Genomic DNA, 21,590 nt, shown 5'->3' on the forward strand with positions numbered 1-21,590 from the left:
TATTACCGCTGAACCTTCTGTGATGTCAAAAAGCAAGGGGTGGATAACTTAAACTTGAACAGTAGCCAAAATTTGGTCCCAAGATCATTGAGATCTTTGGGGCAAAGGTGGAAAATGAAAATAAAGTCATTTCAAATTCAAGCACAGTTTTCCATCTTGGAAGAGGATACTTGGATTCAGTACCTGTCTTTTTTTCTCTCTCTAGGAAATCTGCTTGAAAAGGCCAAATAAAAGCAGATATATTTGTCCAACAGCTCCAGCAAATTAAATCACTCTCTGTTGGCGTTTATCGTAGACTTGAAAAATTTTATTTAATGTTCCTGGAAAAAAAAATGAAGGATGAACATAAAGACCAAACATTTAGTTTCACTAAGGAATCATATTGAAAATGGGAAAAAATATTAACAGTTACCATAATTTTATTAAAGAAAAAAACTGCTTCGTAAAAGAACAGCTGTGATATCAAGAAATGGCTCATATTTTAAATTTAAGAAAACAGTGCCATACAAAATTACTCTATTTGTTCTTATTAGTTTTTTTTTCCCCTCCCATACTGGGGATTGGACCCAAGGGCCCTTAATCACCAAGCTACATCCCCAACCCTTTTTATTTTTATTTTGAGACAGGGTCTCACTACATTGCTTAGGGCCTCACTAAGTTCCTGAGGCTGGCTTTGAACTTGTGATCCTCCTGCCTCAGCCTCCAGAGTCAATGGCATTACAGGCATGCACCACTGTGCCTGCCTCTTTTTTACGGTGTGTTTTTATTATTTTTTTTTAAGACAAATATACCCATAAGACATTAAGGATTTCCACTGGTCTGGTATTTGGGAATTATTGCTAGACGATTCAATGCTGATTCCATAGTGTGGGTAGAATGCCTCTCAAAGATGATATTTCTATTTATAGATGGATAAAGATAGCACTGACAGGGAAAACTGTTGTTTGTTCATTCGGAGATGTGTTTTATTGTTTTGCATTTGCTAACAGAAGTGGAAGGTAAGGTTTTCATGAGAGATGGAGATTCTGTGTCTCTCTGAATCTATAGTTATTAGGGGGAAAATGGATCAATGAGTTGGAGAGAAATCGTCCTACTTTTGCCTGGAGACAGCTGTTCTCTGAATACTCAGAGATGGCAACACTTGCAGCATCTGAAGAAAGTTCCCTTAATATAGATACTTGTTCATAGCGAACTCCAAGTACAGTGACAACAGAACAGAGGTACTCACCCAAGTGGCTTTGCAAGCATACAGACTACATGGTAGTGGTGACATGGTCAGTTGGCCAGCACACCTGAGGCTCTTCCTTCCAATACTCGGAGATGTTCTTGGGAGTGAGGAACTTTGAAAGGGAAGAGTAAGGTGCTCTCAGTGCATGGAGTAAGAGTAAGAACTTGGTTTGATTGTCAGCGATGAGACTTTAGTCATATCCACTGAGTGGAGAACTGTGATAGCTCTCAGTTATGCATAGTACGTATTAGATTCTGGTGCATAACACTTGATAGTTAAGTAACTCAAACGTGTATTTCTTCCTAAACTTTTGATAATTAACTGGGTAATTCATGAGGTCTGTTCTACCTTGACTGGGGGGGGGGCTGAGTGGGCTGGGATAGCTTTCCCTGTGGGTGGTCTTGGGTAGAACGGCTGGAGACACTGAGACTAATGGGGCCTCTTGATGTGTGCTCTGTCAGTGTATAGGAGGCTAGCATATGCATTTGCACGTGGTGGTTTTGGTTCTCAGCGGTAAGGATCAAGTCTTTTTTGATCCTGAATACATACCCTTGCTAATCTTCTTCCTATTGACAAAAACATTCATTGGATGGTGTTCAAGCTCAGATTTAAAGGGAGATGAAGTGGGATTCACTTTGGATGGAAGAAGGTGAAAGTCATTTGTAAAGGAACATGGATATGGAAAAGGGAGTCATTTGTCTTTATATGGCAGTCTACCCTATGGGGAACTGGTGAGGGGTCTCAGCTTTGAGATCATAAGATACATAGGATTCATCATCAGGATCCTCTGTGGCTGCCATCACTGGTAAAGATTTTGCTTTGCTGGAAAACATCAGATGCTGCAATTTGCGATTTTTAGTATGATGCCATTTACTAAGCTATTGTGCCGGGGATCTAAACTCAGCCCTGTGCATCCTGCCTTGTGATTCTGGAACCTGGAGCTCTCTGCAAACCCCGTTTTTTTTATTCTGCCGTTAGACTCCTTATTAGGTACTGGTACTAGGGGCCCACTAGATGGTTATTGTAAGACTAGAGAGGAAGAAAAACGACATTCTCTTTTTAGTCTATTTCTTCGAACCTACAGTTAGATTCTTCTTTCCTATGAATATCATTTCAGCATCATTTTGTAACCCTGTCCATGAAATTTCCTTTCTGAATCCTATTGGTGGTTTCCCTGAATCCTTGGAACCAGTTTAATTATGTCCCTCGTAGACAGACTGGTACCAGGTCCTTAGTGCCCCCAGTTTAGCCCAAACGCCTTAGTTTTAAATAATTCCAAGCTCTTCTCTTTATTCTCCCAGTCCTGGGGTGGTTGATACTTACTTGGTAAATTAGAGTTCTTTTTGTCTTTTTAGTTTTTATTATGTTTTCTGTGGTATATTAACTGGCATATTGCCTGGACTTTGATAAATTGACGAGGAAAGAAGTGGAAGTTGGCCTGGAACTTTTAAAGCACTACTGTTTGGGATTAGGCAACAAATAGGCAAAACAGAGAATGTTTAGGATGCCAAACTATATAATTGGGGAAAAGGAAAATTACAGCTCATCCTTCTAAGAAAAAAAGATGCCAAATCAAGGAAACAAATATTAGTAAACCAAATCTAGCAATTTATTTTAAGGATGCTATTTTAAGACGTAGGCTTGTTCCTGGAGTACAATGGTTGGTTTATCGTAAGAAAATCAATATATAATTTACTGATTATGCATTGTTACTTAAAGAAGAAAAATAATATTTTTCTTTTTAATCGATATAGAAAAAAACTGGTAAAATAAATCATAGCCAATTATGAATAGGAAGAACAGGGTGTATGATTACTAATACCTAAAAGAACCTAAATAAACACTATTCTTACTAGATAAATAATTTAAAAAACATTCTGATATCAGGAAAACGATAAATGCACCAACCACCATTTCCATTCAATATGGCACTGGAGGTCCTAACCAATGCAAGAAGGCAGGAAAAAGAAAAGGTGTACAGTTGTAAAGGAATAAATAAAACTGTCATTCTTCATAGGTGATATAATTGTGAATGTAAACAAACAAAAAGAATCAATTAACAAATTATTAAAATAAGTGAAATCAAGCAATTTTCCTGGACATTTGTGAAAAAAGTGATCTATATACTAGCAGTAAGTAGAAAATAAAATTTTTAAAGACACCATTATGAAGAGTATCAAAAGTATGAAGAACTTGAAGTCTAACTGATGTTCTATAATACCTGCAACCTGAAAATTAATAAAACTTTACTGAACAACATTAAAGATATAAATGTAGAAAGAAATGTAGCATGTTCATGAATGATAGCAATTCCTCCAAAATTCATCTGAAACTTTAATGTAGTTGCAATCAAAATCCTAACTAGGAAAAAGAAATGTATAAGAAATGTAAGAAATGCAGTATTGTCAAGATCTTTTTATTTATTTTACTTTTTATGGCACCACCAGAGAGTGAAAACAGGGTTTGATACTTCTTTAGGCAAGTGCTTTACCACTGAGTTACATCCCTAATCCTGTTTTTGTTTTGGGACAGGTTCTTGGTAAATTGCCCAGGCTGACCTGGAAATCGGGATCTTCCTGCCTCAGCCTTTGGCAGTATCTGGGAGTAGACGTGTGCACTAATACATTAGCTTACCAAGAGCCTTTTTAAAGGAAAATATCGTTGGGGAATTTTCATCACATGTAAAGATGTATTGTTGGGCTGCATTGGGATAGTATAGAGAAAGTGTCGACATAAATTAATAGGTCAGTGGAACAGAAAAGAAAACCAAGAAACACAACAACTTGTCTGTATGCATTTGATCTATGTGTCAGTAGAGAGATTTTTTAAGTAAATAATGTCAGGACAGTTGTTTGTATATATGAAAAAAGAAATGAAATTGGACCTTTATTTCACATTATACAAAATAATCAATTTCAGGTGGGATAAAAATCTATAGATGTAATAGGCAAACAATAAAACTTAAGATAATTTAGGAGCATACGTTCATGCTCTCAGGATGGGGAAACATTTCTTAAAGAAGATGCACAAACAGTAACCATAGGGTAAATATAATAAATAAAACTATATTAAAAGTATTAACTTAAATTTATAATAAGGCACTACAAAGAGAATGAGAAGAAAAACCATCTCACAGGGAAAGATATTTGTGAAACATAACTGACAAAGGGGTGGTATCTAGAGCCTATAAAGAATTCTGGCAAATGAATAATAATAAGAAGAATCCAATGGGGAAAAATAGATGAGCAATCTGAACCCTTCACAAAAAAGCAAATCTAATTGGCCAGTAAATGTATTTTTGTAAAGTTTAACCCTACAGGTGTTCTGGGTACTACAAATAGCCCCAAACTGGAAATAACCAAGATGTCCACCAACAGTAGAAATGGATCAATAAAGACTGAGACATTTGTTAAAATGGAATACTATAGAGCAATGAAAATGAACACACTGAAGTTGCATGTGACAAAATGGGTCAATCTTAAATTGAACCACTGAAGAATCCTGAGTCTGTTAGTATAAAAGAGGCAAAATGAAATACCTTTTGAGGATTATGCAGGTAGGAAAACTGGGTGATAGAAACACAAGAGTATGGGTACCTCAAATGTCAGGAGAAGGACACATCTCACAGTGTTATAAGCAGGGAAGACTCAAGAGAGGCAGACACGGGGCGGGATGGGCTGATTTCTAAGGAGATGGTCAGGTCTCCTTTTGAATGTGGTTGGAGGTTGCCTGGGTATCTGCTTGATGATTTTTCTTTTAAATATACATTTATATTTTATACTATTTTGGACATGTAGTAGATTGCATGGTTCAAAATGCATGAATACATCTTCTGTATTTTTATTGCTCTTATCTAATATGGAAATTGCAGAAAGTTGAACATGAATACAGAAATGACATTGTGTTGAGTGTTTTGAAAGTATCTTTTGAAAGTTGCTTCTTTCAAAAAGAAGCAGTTTCTTTTCTTTTTTGGTATGCATACAAATGTTTATTAGTCATCATTAGCAGTTAAAGTTAGATCATTTGATGAGTGACTGACCACAGTGCTGTTCTAAGAACTCATGAGGTATTCCTCTCAAAGCCAGTTCTTTTCGTGGTTCAGCAGCTGAGCCTCACTGGCCTGTGTCTTTTTGACCTGGGTTGTCACCATCTTGAAAAACTGTAACCCTCAAAAATCGCTTATGCACCCGTGAGCTCAGAGTGCCCAGAACTCATTGCTATCAAATCACCCCTACGTTCATAGCCCCGAGTAGAACTCCATTTTGTCATTTATACATCCAATCTTTCCTTTGGGGAGCAAAATTTCCTCCTAAAAAAGGAAAAGCAACAAAACAGCAATTATGTAAATTGAATGGAAGAAAACGAGTAGTGTCCTGTTGGAGGTAATTTTCCCCATAATGAGTGTTGGGGGAAGGAGGAGAATGGGAAGGAGAGAGGTTAAAAATTGGAAACTGTGTGTGTGTATGTAATAAGCTTGTGCAGAAAGCAGATGTGCATTGTAGAAGCCATGTATAGAGGCAATAATCTGTGACAGAAAGATTTACATAATATTCTTTCAGGGCAAGTTCCCCCATTTTAAAAAGATGGTGAAATGCAGACGGCATGCCTGACTGGAATGAATCTAAATCAGGTAAATAATTTGCACTCTCAGATTATACTTCCTGCCGCCCGCCCCTCGCCCTGCATCCACACTTGCTTAATAGATCTATTACAGCTTAGAGGGTAAAGAGATCTGAAGTTACCCCCACTCGTGTGTGCAGCGTGAGAACATGGCGTTTCAACAGGCAGATGGTATTGATAGGCAGTTCTGACCCCTGGGCCATAACTAAAAATGGGTGGATTTACAAGTGGAAGAAAAATTTACCTGAATCACCGTGGAATATTGTTCTAAACACTCTACCCAGAAATAGAACTCACTTTGAGGGACTCTGGGCTTAAAGAGGTTCTATGTCCTGTCTGCATTGAGTCTGTGCCATAAGATGAATATTACAGCAACTTCTTTAGCAGAAGTTTCCAGCAAGTATTGGAAAACATCCTGGCCCAAGAAGGAAAGCAGGAGCATAAGGTGCTGTATCCCTCCTGAGATGTGACCCAGAACAGTACAGGGATGAGCTCCAACCGCTTTCCTTTAAATGTGATGATGGGTCTTACATTTTTAAGTTTTTCCTGCTTTTATTCATCCGCACATCTCTTGCCTGTTACTCTATCCATCACATTCATAGGATTCAAAGAGCTTTCTCCTCTGTGCAAAAGTTGGTCTTTTGTGAGTCTGCAGCTAAAATACTCAACAGCAGCAGCCCCTGATTCCAGATTTATGGTTTCTAACTTTTTACGTGCAGTAGCCATGAGCTGTTGGGAGATCCTGACTTGGATACTTAATACCCTGTGCCATACAAGTCCCAGTTAACCTGCACACCTCTTTGTTAATGTGATGCTTAAGTACAGCTAGCATAATTAACTACCTGTAGTTATTGCACAAAGCAATTTCAAATATTGTTTCACATGTGTAGAAAATTTTTAAGAACCCTATAAGTATTGTTTTTTTCCCCTTTGAGTGTGTGCATGAAATACATTATCTATCTATATGTATATGTGTGTTTGTGTGTGTGTGTGTGTGTGTGTATATATATATATATATATTTTTTTTTTAAAAAAGCAGCATACAAAATATTAAAAGGAAGAAAACCATAGAATGTATTCCAAACACCATTTGTGGTGTTGGTTTTTAATCTTTCCACTTTTTTTTTTTTAGGTATCTATATTAGTATGAAAATGAAACAGGCAGAGGAGATCATTCTAATCAGGCTCTAAAAAATGTATTTTATTTGGTGAGTGTGCCTGATTTGCCAAAGCACGTCCCTGTTCCAAGCGACTGTCAAATATTAGTACACATTTATCATCATAAAATGATTATTTTGACTTTCCTTTTTTTAGAAAAGGAAAATTTGTGTGTGTTTTCGCACATGCATACATACAAAGGGCAAAGCAAGGAGCCGTCTCTCCAGGGTAGGCTATTACTTGGCCCTGCTCGGAGGAAAAGGCTCCCTCAATGGGATTATGTCCCCTCTCATAACCTATCAGTTGTCTGATCAGAAATTCATAACGCAACCCATCTATTGCTCAGCTCGGCCAAGGCTGCAGGATTGAATTTAAATAGGCAAATACCAGACTTGGGCGTTGACATTCTCTCTGTCTCTCTCAATCTTTCTCTTCCTCCTGTCCTCCTCCTGATCATGCTCTTTTCCTCCTCGTCTCACTCTCTCTCCTCTCTCTGTTTTGAAAATTCCCCGGCACAGCACCATTTTGCACGAGCCTTGAGCTTGTATGAGGGGAAGTTACAAGGAAATGGAGGATGGAGGGGCAGGGGAGGGAGGTGCGAGAAGGAGGTGGAAGGAAATTGTAAATCCTTGCTGTCATATCCTCGCAGGGACAGTAAAACCTGGTTGCTTCTTTTTTTCTTTGTCTTTTTGTATTTAAAGGAAAATATTTCAGGGTAAGTGACGTAGCAGGTATCTTTGCTCAACCAGGAGGATGTTCCTGTGTATAAAGTTGACGTGTGTACTGTGTCGCAGCGGTTCTCTCTGCCTAGTGCGTGATGAAGAAAACGCACTGGAGTCTCTGCCTTGTCAACCCCGGCTTCCTGGAGTTGCCTGGCTACCCAGGTTGTCAGTTCTGGACAGTTGTAACCTGATGACATTTAACTTGGGGCGGATAAAGTAGTGATTCAGAATCTCTCTTCCTACTCTCTTTCCCATCTTCTCCCAACCCAGTAAATATAAATCAGATTTATCTTAAAGTCCCAAACCTACAGTGGAAGGAAAATCTATATAATTGATAACACATTAAAATTATCTGTATAACTTAAACGTTGGGAATTGAAGGCTTTTGTGTTCAGAAGGGGGAATGTTAATCACCCTGTTTGGGATTTGGGATAAATGATTAAAAATTGACAACGGCTCTGAGAATACTGCCTCTGGTCCTGCCTCTCTCCCCTAAAGAAGAAGGTAAAATTCATTTGACTTTGTCAGGTTGCTGTGCTGATGAATTTCTGCTCTCCTTCCCCAAGTCTTTTTCAGCAGGGTAGAAGGTGAATCCTAAACTAAGTGTCATTGTGAAGTTTGTGAACTTCATCTCCAGAATTTTATCCTTTAATGTTTCCCTGAGTGACACTTGGTTAAAAAGAAATGCTTATTTGTATGTATTATTTTTAAATCCCCATCAGTTTATTGGCATTTAAATTTATTCCAGGGGGCAAACTCCAAATAAATTTTGTCCACATGGGAAAAACATATGGCATGGAAGATCTTGCACAACTTTTTAGCAAATATCCCAAGTTTAATAAAAACGAGCCCCTGCACTATAATGTTGTGCTATTTCTGACCAGGGAAGGATACCAGAAAGAGCTGCTGAGTACAGTAGTTTTAGGAATTATCTCTGTGGGAGAGTTGCAACCTCCCTTGTGTCTTTGGTGGTTGAAAACGGCACTGGCTTTAACTGATGAGGGATTCGATAAGCAGAAGCAAAGGATCAGAGTAGCCTGTGCAGTAGTTTAGTTAGCGTGTCCACACCAGGCCGTGCAGAATTGACTTTGTGACTGTGTTCGTTTTCAGATGTCTGCACTAACCTGGAGGCACTTAGCTCATAGAGTATTCAATTAATGCAGTATTTGGTCCAGTTATAACGGGAAAAAAATTCATCCAAAGTCATTAAAGACCCCAAGAAGTCTCCTTCATTCAGAGTTTGCTGCATATGTAAGGGAGACCTCCTACTTATTGTTCTTGATATTTTCTCTGTTGTGTCAGATCTGATGTGTCCCCAGGTGTTGCTACTATTTTTCTGGAAGGGCTAAATTGTGCATTTCTGGTAGGTCAGGGAATAACAACAGCTTCATTGAGAAATACTTCACCACAGGATAACTTACCTGCTTAACAGAATTCAGGGGCTTCCCACATATTCAGAATTCTGCTGCTGTCATCACACTCACTGGTAGAATGTTTCATCACCCTACAAAGAGAGCTCTATCTCCCCTCAACTTCTCCTGAGCTCTGGCAGTTACTGTTTTATCTCTGTGGATTTGCCTAATCTGGACATTTCCTATAACAGTCTTCTATAGTATGTGGGCTCTCATGATGGCAGATATGGTTCTAAACACCTCCTGGAGACGCCAACTCCTTTAAGAGTCCAGAAAGAAGCGCGCACACACAGATTTGAGCAGTGTGGGGTTAGTTGCCCTTGCAAAGTCCATGGACCCCACATAAAAGCACCTTCTACTCTACACAGCATTCTTCATCTGTGCGAGGAGACGGGTACAGGGGAGAAGGGGTGGCCAGGAATGAAAAGCTGCCTTGAAGTTGGTCTGTGGGTGCTGATCTTTACTGCCCTAGAGTTTTCCCAAATTTTCGGTGGTATCTATGCACTTTGGTAAGAGAAAAGGCCAGGAGAATCTACCTATTGCTCTCCAAACACAAAATATTCATTACCTTTTCTTCCTTTAATAATCGCTGAGACTCAGGATCAAGTCATGTATGGGTCCGCTCGTCCTTCAGCCTAAAATAAATCAGAAGAGCTCCAAAAGAAGCAAAAATCATGAATATGGTTTTTATAGGTCACCTATTTTCCCATGTAGTAGACCTCGGGTATAGACCTTGTGCAGGTGGAGAAAACTGGATGAAATTTTCATAGTTTCTGAGAATTCTTTTTAATCCATAGGTAGGCAGAGATTAAGGAATCTATAAATAAGCAGAGCTCCAAATGCGTACTTGATGACCTTTGCCAAATCTTACCTTTGCCCCATGCCTGTTGGTTACCTTTATGTTGTTCAATTGCATACCTCCCCCTCTCCATCACTAGCTTCCTGTAAGCTAGCTGTGTAAGTCGAAGATAGTTTACCTTACTCTGTTTAAGCTTGGTATGTATCCCAGCCTGCCCCCCTAAAATGCTAAACTATCCATTTTTAGGTCAGAATCTGCCAGCAGCCACAGACTGGCATCTTCCACAGACGTTGATTGCCGTCCAAGACTCCTGCACCTGCAGCCAGCTCAGTGGACTGTCCTTAAGATTCTTTCTCTTGCACACTCTTCCAGTTCCTCCTTGAGACTGTCTGATGGTCTGGGCTTTTAAGAAAGCTGCCTGGAGAGAAGCCCAAGCAGAAAACTGCATCTTTCCTTGATGGTTTTATCCAGAGGGGAGTCGTAACACAATTCAAACCCATCACTCTCTTAGTTCATGGGAGAAAATACCTAGCCAGGCAAAGCACGTTGTTTTTCAATGGCTCTTTACTGATTGTTTCCATTTCTCTATTACCTCCTCTCTGCATTGGTTGTTTTCTTTTCCACATTTGTTTATTTTTTTTCTCTTACCCTGGGAATCTTATTCTTATTTTAAGAGCAACAGAATTTGTTGGAAAACCAATTTTATACACACAATGAATCTTTATCTCCATATTATTATGAGCAAGAAGTACTAGGGAGTATATGGGACAGAAAGCACAATAAATTTATTTCTCATTTTCAGCTATAAGCCAGGGTCTAATTCTGTCTAGAGATTGATTAAAAAGAAACACTGGGTTTTGCAGAGCTCTGGCCGGGTGGGCATACATCTGGGGTGCAAAGCTGGCCCTCACTGTCACTGTCTTCACCTCCCTGACTTCTGTTTTAACTTGGGAGCTTCTAGGCAGCCAGTTGGGCTTGCGGTCAAGTTGAGCTGCTCCTAGGTTAAAGGCCACGTTGGTCTTGTCAGTTGGAATCTCTCTCCATTCAAGGACATGTTCACAAATGATTTCCATTACCCAAGTGAATGCCCATCCAGCCCCCCTCCCCTACCCCTTCTTTCCTGGAGTTGAATAGGAAATGAAAAACTGGAGACACCTGGAAAAAGGAGGAAATTCATATTTAACAGGAGGCAAGGACACAGTTTAAAACACACCTTCTGAAATTAGGTCATCTGAGGTTCTTCTGCTTTAGTGGAGAAATTGTTGAGCCCAGGAGAGCGGTTGAACTGGAAAGACCACACACGGGTTGATGGACTTTGTCAGTCATTTTTGTCCTTTAAGTGTACGGTTCAGCAATATGACCTGTAGGAACTCCAGAGTCCATGCCATTTATTTCTGGGGTCCCTCTGAGGTCTAAATGCCTGCTTTCATTGGGTTCCTGGTCCCCACATTGGCCACGCACTACCAGGATTTTTTCCCCACCAGGTTTTGGTTTAATCTCTGCATTTCACAGCACCCTACATAGGTAAGTCAGCATTTACCTCCGTTTTCCTCCAAACCACTCACAAATGTCATGTTGGAACAATTCCCTTCAAACTCTGTAGTGATAGGAATAAGTCAATAACTATGTTGCATGCATGTGTTATGGGAGGCTTTTTCATTAATGAACACTAAAAATTTCCAACTGTCTTTCTCTTTTGGCTTCGGCCTTCTTATGGCCTAAATACTTTTTCTTTCTTTCACGCCCTCCTCATTTCTTCTCTCCTCCTCACCTTCTAATGTCTATGTTGGTACGTGAAAAATAGTTCAGAACTTTCCTTGGTTTCTTTCCACTTTTCCATTGGGTTCATTTTCTACATGCAAAATGGCATTTGAAAGGATTTCCTCTTTGAAGATGTTTCCCTCCTTAGCCTAACTGCGCTAGCTGTTAAAAGTCACTCTGCCGCAGGGCTCCAGGATGGGTGATGTTAGGAAGTCAGAGTAATACCAAGCCACTTTTGTTCTCCCCCATTAACAACTCTGGAGGATTCCTGTCATGATTTCTTAGGTAGTTCTACTTGTGCCATTAGACATGACATTTATAGTTTTTATATGGCATCATTGAGTTGATTTTGAATCACCGAAATATTTCCATTTGAATTCTTAAAGGAGATGGATAAGATTTTTTTTTCCTCTTCTAGATTAGAAAACATTAAAAACTACAGAGAAATATAAAGCAGAAGTAACTATTTGATAGTTCCAGGAGTAAATGTGGAAAGGTGCTTTGGGATCCTGCTAATGAATATAAGTATGTCTGTCAAAGTCAATGTTAAGAATTTCTCAGGTTGGTTGTACAGCTTTATAAACAGATAAGTAAATGGGTGTGGTGGCTAGTGAAAGTGAAAGAAGAAATTTAAACATATTTGGAATATAATTTGAAACTAAATTTCTTAGAAGAAATGAAACTTCAGAGGAATCTGGCAGATAAATGGTTATATAAAATGAGACATGATCAGTGTTTGAACATTTCCAAACTTTTAAAAAGGGTGCTCTCTTAGCTATTACTAGAGTCTCCCCACCAAGCTGTAATGACATTAGAAATAATAAATAAAAGAGTAAAGATAAAAATATCATTTTATTATCAGAATTCAATGATAGTAGATCACAGGTAGAATTTTTGCTCAGATGAAAATACATTGTTAGATTCAGGCTGTCCTTTGTATTTTGATTGTAGTCAACCTGTAACCAAAATTTAGCCTCGTGGGGTTTCTGATAAAGTAGAAAATGTGGAAAATCAGAACTGAATAATTTCCGGAGCCCAAATGACAGTTCTTTCATGTGTAATTCTGCATTGCTCACCAGAAGTCTGCTGGTTTCCATCTGTGTTTCTACACTGGCAAAGCTTCAGTCTTCTTAGTTTGTAAATCCTAAAAGGAATTGCTTGCAGGTTAACAGAGTTTCTGTGATGTCATCAAATATTTTCTGATGAAAACTGGACATCTCATACCCATTCTATCTTCACATGAATATTTCATGTTGGTAAGTGTGAAAAACAAGGCTTAATCTCTTGTTCAAACACTTTAAAAGGTCTAGGCATTTAACATGTATGCACTTTTTTGAGAGAGCCCCAGTGGTGTAGATAACAATTTTAGCTGGGCATGTAGAACACCTGATGGATATGTACCATGGACACATACCTATACTACAGTTCATTGGGGGCTCCTTTGGAAGGTTGTAGAAGAATACAGAATGAGCTCCCTAAGAGAGCTTCAGTGGTCTCAACAGAACAAAATAAAAGAAAAAAATTATTCTAGGGCTCATCATTAAATTAAAAATTATAACTATGCTGGTTTGATAGAAATGCACCATTTTGAATAACTACATCTAGTTTTCAAAAGCTTTGAAGAGATTTTCTGTCTCTGTAGATGTTTATGTATATGGGTGGGGACTGTTCCTTGCTAATGAACATTTCTTTAGCAGACAGATCCACTGAACAAAGTTCTGCTTATGGCCACGGAGGATGCAGAAGCAATAATAGCTACAAAACAAGTTAACCTGTACTATGTCTACCATGCCTTGGCCGTTATAAAAGTAGTCATGCATCATTTAGTGATGGGGATACCCTCTGAGAAATGTGTTGTTAGGCAGTGTTGTCATTGTTCAAACATCGTAAACTGTACTTGGAGGAACTGAATGGCTATAGTGTCATTAGGTGTTATAATGTTATCAGGTTATGTGGTGTTTTGGTGGTCTGTCACTGAAATGCTTTTATGCAATGCTTGGCAGTTCTTGAGGACAGGGGTGATAGAGTATCAGTCAATCACAGGCAATCCCCAACCTTGGAAAGAGTGGCATATACTCACTACTCATCCCTACTCTTTGGTTAGCTGCTAGAGAAAGAAATATTTGAAGTATTTGGTGGTTATAAAATATTGAATTCATGCCCAGTGTTTTCAGTTTTTGTCTTGCTCATTAAGTATGACCTCTATTCATTCTTTTCTGCTAGTATATGCTTTCTTCTTGTATTACGTGTTTCAGATTGCTTTTTATGGACTATGAGATACCTTGTCCCAACCCCGTAGAGCAGATTTTTAGCCAAGTGCCCCTATCTGTTTGCACACTATGCTCACTGTGGGTATTTAAGGGGAGATTGTCATCCTTGTGAATGTGACCGTGAGTGCCCCTTCGTAGTTGGTGACCTGTAATTCAAATAAGTCCTCTGACCCATAAAGAAAACTGCAGAGGAAAGTGTACGTGGAAGGCATCTCCCTTGCCAGAAGGAGATGCCTGCACGGGGGATTAGCTTCTAGCATAGTGGTTCTTCACTTATTTGGGATGGTAGGTTCCTTTAATAATCTGCTGAAAGCCATGCACACTACACATGTGTGTGCACACTTACACACACACACATACACACACACACATTTTGCAAAGTAATTCAGTAATTCAGAGGATCCATGCAGTCTCTGAAATTTATAAGTGATCCTATTAAGGTGAACAGCCCAGGTTAAGACCCTCCACCCCCATGTAGAAAACCCACAAACTGAACAGTCTGTTTACCAAGATAAAAATCCATTTTTGGAAAGTATAGTGTCAAGGGGCCATAATGAATGACCCTAACAATTGTTGCCTGTTGGGATTTATCCCCCTTCCATATTCTGCTCTTCTCTTTCCCATTCTTTCTCTGAGTTTTGTCTGCCTGTAAGTCTCAGCTCTGACTCCATCTGGATATTTAACTCCAGTTTCTGCAGTTTCCTCCTCCTCCCAGTTCTTGGAGTCTCTTTTCCATTCCTGCTCAACTCTTCTCTCCATCTGTTTCCCACATGCCTTGGTTCCTCAAAGGGACTTGACAGATTAGTTGGTGGTGCTTAGAGGGAACAGGTTCTAGGATGGGTTACATTGTTTTGGTAGCAGTCACTGTGCAGTGTGCCAAAAATATAATGATCCCAGTTTGATTTTGTCAACAACACACTGAGGGGAAAGAGAACAAGGGGAAGATGTGGTAGTGACATTTCACAGGCCCAGAAGTTTGGGTAGCAAACAAAGCATATTGTTGTTTTATCAGAAATGTTTCATATTTAATGTCGCTGTGCTACATAAAGTGTGATCCAGGAGAATGAAGCACTAACTTCGTTTTCAAGAATTTGTAACAATAAGATCTTTCCAACTTAGAAGGGAATGTCTGATGACCCATAGTTGGATCTTTAGGTTATTTAATTCTGTGCCACATTTTGAGTGGGCCAATGAAATTTTGTTAACTAATGAAGACAAAAAAAATAAATAACAAAGTGTCCATTTTGCGATATACCTTAGAATTAAGTAAATATTTCTGAGAATAATCTATTGTAAAGAGTTGAAAATTGATCATGGAAGTGAAGTGTTCTCAGTTACAGATGCTGATTTCTAGGTTGACTACACACATGTTTTTTGAAGTGTTTATCTTGTGCTTATGAGTTCTTTGCAAGTAATTTTATATTTACAAAAGACGTTATATAGTATATTATAGAAGGAGATAAGGGGCCACATGTCCTGCATGAGAGTATGGTATCATTCATGACTTTTATTGCCTTTGTAATTTTGATGGATTTTTTTGGGTATGTTTTCACTATTAAAAACTCACACACATATAGACTTAGCATAGAATAAAAATTAAAGAATTAATCAAACCAAATGAGGTGCAATGACATAAGAAACAGAAAAGCCTCTCTGACTATATTGAAGAGAGAAGAATTATGATATTTGAATTTTTGCAAACTTCCTACTCAACAAATACAGCCATCTTCACCCTCTGTGTAACAATCCTCTGTTGAAGATAACCCTACATGTTGACCAATGTTAGGTTGGTCAGTGAACTGGGGGCTTGGAAATATGAGAAATTAAGATGTGCTGATTTTATACTACAAGGATGGTACTTGGATTAAGCCTTACAAAAATTTTTGCTGCTTGTTAATTACAATATTTACTGCCAATTGCTCATATTGAATTATTTTTGACCTAAAACCTGGCAATTTTGCTTGCCATTAGTTAATCTGTTCTTGTTGTAGTTTCTCTATTTATTTACATATGCATGAATGGTACTGGGGATTGAACCCAGGGATGCTGTACCACTAACGCGCATCCTCAACCTTTTTTATTTGAAGACAAGATCTCAGTAAGTTGCCTGGACTGGCCTGGAACTTGGCATACTCCTAATTCAACCTCAAAAATCTCTGGATTGCATGAATTCCTCACAGTGTCATGTTTAGTTCGTCCATTTTAAAATAGCAAGGTAGCAAACTGGGCGTGGCAGTGCACACCCATAATCCCAGCAATTTGGGAGGCTGAGTCAGGAAGATCCTAAATTCAAGGCCAACCTGGGCTATTTAGCAAGTCTATGTCCCAGAAAAATAAAAAGGGTGGTTCTCATTGATGGAAAGACTCTAGGTTCAATCCTCAGAACTGCTTAAAAAAAAAAAAAGTGATAATTGTACTAAGGTCCTAAGATCATCGTGAGGATGAAATGAGAAACTATGTGCAACTTGCTTAGTATAGTTCAGTGATCATGTTCTCTCACTATTATCTTTACCATTGCTAAGATTTTAAAAAGCCAAATGTGCCATTATAGGGATGACACTGCTACCAAGTTGAAAAAAAAAAAACACTTATTTTTCCCCTTGATAACTTGAAAACATCATACCAGTCACTGGATGGAGAATGAAATGTAGCCTCAGTAATAATGCTTCTGCATTTTGGTATAGACACTGTGATTGAATTCAGCTCCTTTTCCTTAATGTATAGAAAAGTGTCTTTTACTTAGCAAGTCCTGGCGTACATTGAATTGAATTGCATGGAACTGAACTTAAGTTACAGGATAATTTCTCATTTATCTCATTTGCCTAGAAACCTTGTCAACAACAGATAAAAATAAATTGGAGGAATATATTTTAAGACACTTGAGAAAGATGGTCATAGTAAAGTCTCATCAATTGACAAGGTATCATTAGATATGCTGAAAAGTATTAAATAGGCCAAAGGGATCCTTCTGGGTGGAGAGATACAAGGGGAAGAGTTTATTGGTCAGACCTGTACCAGGGAAGGGGAGCAGAAGTCTTCCTGACAGAAAGGGACTGTACATCCCAACTCTTCTCTTAAAGACCCAGTCTGGTTTTTATTAAGGTGGTGACTCTCAAAACAGAAATTCTCTCTGATTTCTGATATTGATGGAAATTATTTTTAGCCATTTTATACAGCATATTACTTAAATTTGGGCAAACATTAAATTAGGCATTAATTTCCTATGCATTTAGCTTTTTATACAGCTATAAAGCTAAACAGAAATCTAGATTTACAGATTTCTATATAAATTTACTATAAAAACCATTAAAGTTTAAATTAACAGCATTAATTTAATGTTCTATGTGATGTTTTGCCGAAACCAAAGCACTGGTGGTGGATTTAATCATAGAAAAATATATTTTCGTATTTGATATTTTAGTTATTAAGTTGATCCTCTGGATTTTTGAGTCTGATGGGATTATCACTTTAATAATACTCATTATCATGGTTATTTTTCCTTTTATATCCTGAATTCATTTCAAATCACTGATCCATCATTTTGATGAGCCAATCAATTTAATAGTGCAACTCAAAATACAGTATTGAAAAATTAAAAAGTGTTTAATGAAAAATTCTTCACTATTATCTTCTACATTTATTGAAAATAAATTGTGCAAGTTCTTATGTGTAAATATAGAGTCTCGGTATTAATTGAAAGTGGGACTATTCCAATGGAACTATTAAGGTAAACATACTTTGGAGTTTGGCCTATATTAGTGTGTCATGGGATGAGGATATTTTCTCCCTCTTTCACAAACCCTGTGTTCCTATGGTGTCCTAAGAAGTCATTTGATAAGTACCTATCATTCTATGTTAAGTTGGCCTTTGGTTATTTCTCATTAGGTGCTAAGTATTAAAGGAACACATTAATCTACGCCACTGTCAGTTTCATGATGTCAAATCAAAATCTCAATTTATTAAAGAACTTAAGTCTACATCTTATTCTGTGAAAATGGCTCTCAATTAGAAATTATCACTGCCAGAGAGAAATTTTGTCTTTACAGTCGACATGAAAATCATGAGATACATGATGTGATTATCTGATGTTCAGAGTTTTCAGTTTTGTAAAACTTGGGCTGCACATACAGACATGAAGGTTGTTTGAATACATGCCCCGAGAGGTGGAGGTGTAGATGAAGTGGGAGGAGTTTCTAAGATAAAGTGGATCATTGGCTGTCCTGACCATGTACGGAGGAGTTAAGTTTTCAAAAGAAAAATATAGATAACTTTGTTACAAAGGGCAGTCAGCCCCAAACATTTTTAAATTGAGGTAATATTGCACATGATTAGTTGAGCACAAGAAACTTGAACGGCTGAGCCCTACCAAATATGTCACTTAGTATTTTATAACTGTACTTATTTTATTGCTAATTTTAGTTGTTTGCAAAGCTTCTCATAAACAACTTGATTTTAAGAGGAAATTTTTACTCTGTGGCATTGATTTGTTTTGAAAACAAACTCCGTGTTTGCGTGTGTGTGGTTTAAACAGTAATTTTCTTTGAAGGCACAGTCTGAAGTGTCAGAAAACCCCAGGGCTGGTATTAGCTCTGCCAGTTACTATCTCAGAAACCTTCAAAACGTCTCTCCGCCTCAGTGTCCCTGTCTATAAAATGGGATTAATACTATGTGATCTGGCCCCTCAGGGAGTGAGTTGTAGAGTAGAGTAGTGCTCCTTATTCAGGGGGAATATGTTCTAAGACCTTATAGTGGATGCCTGAAACCCAGATAATTCCGCAGATTAATGTTTTTTTCCTCTATAAGTATGTACCTAGGATAAAATTTAATTTATAATGAGGTACAGTAAGAGATTAACAACAATAACTCATAATAAAACTGAACCATTATCACAGTACACTGTAATGAAAGTTTTGTGATGGTGAGCTCTGTCAAAATATCTAGGGTACTTTTTTGACCTTCTCATGATGACATAGGATAACAGTGCCTATGAGGTGAGATGGTGACATAGGCTTTGTGACACAGTGTTAGGCTACTACAAAGTGTTACTTGAGCATAGGCAATTTAGTGCTGTCACAGTTATTCTGACATCTTATCACCTATAATTAGGATGGCTACTAAGTGACTAACTGGATGGTAGTGCATGTAGAGTGGATACACTGGACACGTTGGACAAAAGATGATTAACATCTCGAACTCCACGGAGTACATGATTCAAGGTTTCGTCATGCTGTTCAAGACAATACAAAATTGAAAACTTATGGTTTTCTTACTTCTGCAATTCTCCATTTACTATTTCTGGACATGGTTGAGTACAGGTAACAAAAACGATAGAAAACAAAAATGTGGATAAGTAGGATCTGTTGTAGTTCAAGTTTATTGTGCTGTGAAAGGGTGAAACTTAAGTGCACATGTGTTATCATACTCAATATAGATCCCCAAATCCAAAGCAAGTGAATTTAAATTCTTGCGTATTTGCAATTAAGATTCCCCAATTCTTTTACTTCTATTGGACATCTCTATTTCCCATCTTTCATTTGTATTACTAAAAAGTTATTTTATAACAGATATTGGCAAACTGCAGGCTGAGTTCTGCCTTCCATCTGCTTTTATAAATAAAGTTTTATTGAAACATAATCATGCTCAGTGGTTTATGTATTGTATGTTGCTGCTTTTTTATTTTATTTAAGAGCAGTTGAATAGTCATGCTCTAAAATGTGTACTACCTGACTTTTCACAGAAAAGTTTCTACCTCCATTATGTATCACTAAAGTCTAGCAACAGAGATAGTCCAGTTTTTTTTTTTTTTTTAACTTAAACCTTTGGTAGTCCAGATTTTAAAATACCACCATCTATCCTATAAAGAACTCAGTAGCTCCAAATGTCAGCAGCCTTAACCCTTTTTCTCTGACCCATGAATTCAAAGGTGTGGATGTCTTGAGATCTTATTTATTTTCTTGCTCCTTTCCCAGTTTATTTCTTTAAAAAAAATATTCTCAGTGACTTGAATGATGTTTCTGAAAACTTTTGTTTGAAATCTAGGCACATTTAAAATCTAGTTCATTACCAGGATGTGACAGTGTGTACAGGCTAATGTTTCACAAATTTTTAAGCTCAAATGACGCATAGAATAAAGTAAATTACCAATCCAGAAAATAGATAATGAGGAAAGATAAGACACATTGGGTAAGTTCACATTTTAAATGCATTTATCTGTTTTTTTTTTCATTTTCTATTTTCTTGTATGTAAGTTTTAGGCTTGGTATGCTATATTCAGATGAATAGGAAGTTATCTAGTGGGAGAGAGAGGGGACTTGGCAATCTCTGTAAGTTTACTTTCCACTAATTTAGAAAAGTCAGAGGTGTCTCATTTAAAATACAGAATTTTAAAGCTGAAATAGACCTTAGAGATCAGCATTTCCCAACCTTTTTTGACCCATAGACCATTTTCATAGTAATTGATAATCTTGTCAACCCTCTTAGGAACTTTTTAAATCAGTTCATCATTTTTGTATGATATTATGAGGAGGTAATTTTGAGGAAAAACTATTTTTCTTAGATTAGGTGTATTATTAAGGATTCTCCCAATCATTTTATTAACATAGTAAATTACTGATAGTAAATGAAAATATGTTTTGCTTTTTCATTTAATGAGTGATAAATACTTCAAAAATTCACATGAAAGAAATTATGAAAGGAAAAGTAAGAATTTACCAAAATAAAATAAATTGAAAAATAACATTATTTTCTCATGTCACTTTGGAATTGAAATGTAGATGAGCATAAAAAGAGGAAAATTGGGCTGGGGCTGTGGCTCAGTGGCAGAGCACTTGCCTAGCATGTGTGAGGCACCGGGTTCTATTCTCTGCACCACATATAAATAAATACAAAATAAATAAAGGTACATCAACAACTAAAAATATTTAAAAGGGGGTGAAATTGTTTTCGTAGTCTGATATTTGAAATCTTCAATTTTTTATTATAAAAATTATTTTTGTAAATTTTTGTATTTGTGCTTTAAATGATGAGATCCGTGGTTTGGGGTTTCTCTTTCTAAAGAGATCAAATTGGATCTAATTGTGTGTATCTATATATATGAGTATGTATGTTATTTTAACACTTTTAAAGTACTAGATGACTGTTGAGGTATCATATAAGACTTTTGATGAGATTAAGGTATCCTATGGATTGCTTGAGGCAGTTAGAGTCATTATTACTATTTTAATCTCCTCATGAAGCTCCATTTTTATACATCCCCCTTTTAGGCTTTTAGTTCACTAGAGGTCCATGATGATCATGTATCAGCTCCATGTGACCATGACAGACAGCTGCAGACTGTGCAATGGCTAAGGATCCTTGGTGACTGGCTAAGGGTCTGGGTATAGCACATGCACCTTTGCCACTGATCTCACACTCCTTCCACAGACATTAGAAGGTTCTTGAACCCTCCCATTTTACAAGGAAAGGTTATTTTATGAAGAAATGGAGATGGACATTATTGGTAATAGCCCATGATTTGTTCATTGTATGTACGAAGAAATTGGAGCTGAGAGAATTTAAATGATACTCTGATGCAGTAGTCTAACAATGGCTAAGCCAGTGTCAGAGTGCACAACCTCTAAC

This window comes from Urocitellus parryii, chromosome 15, assembly GCF_045843805.1.
Source record: "Urocitellus parryii isolate mUroPar1 chromosome 15, mUroPar1.hap1, whole genome shotgun sequence".
Taxonomy (NCBI): domain Eukaryota; kingdom Metazoa; phylum Chordata; class Mammalia; order Rodentia; family Sciuridae; genus Urocitellus; species Urocitellus parryii.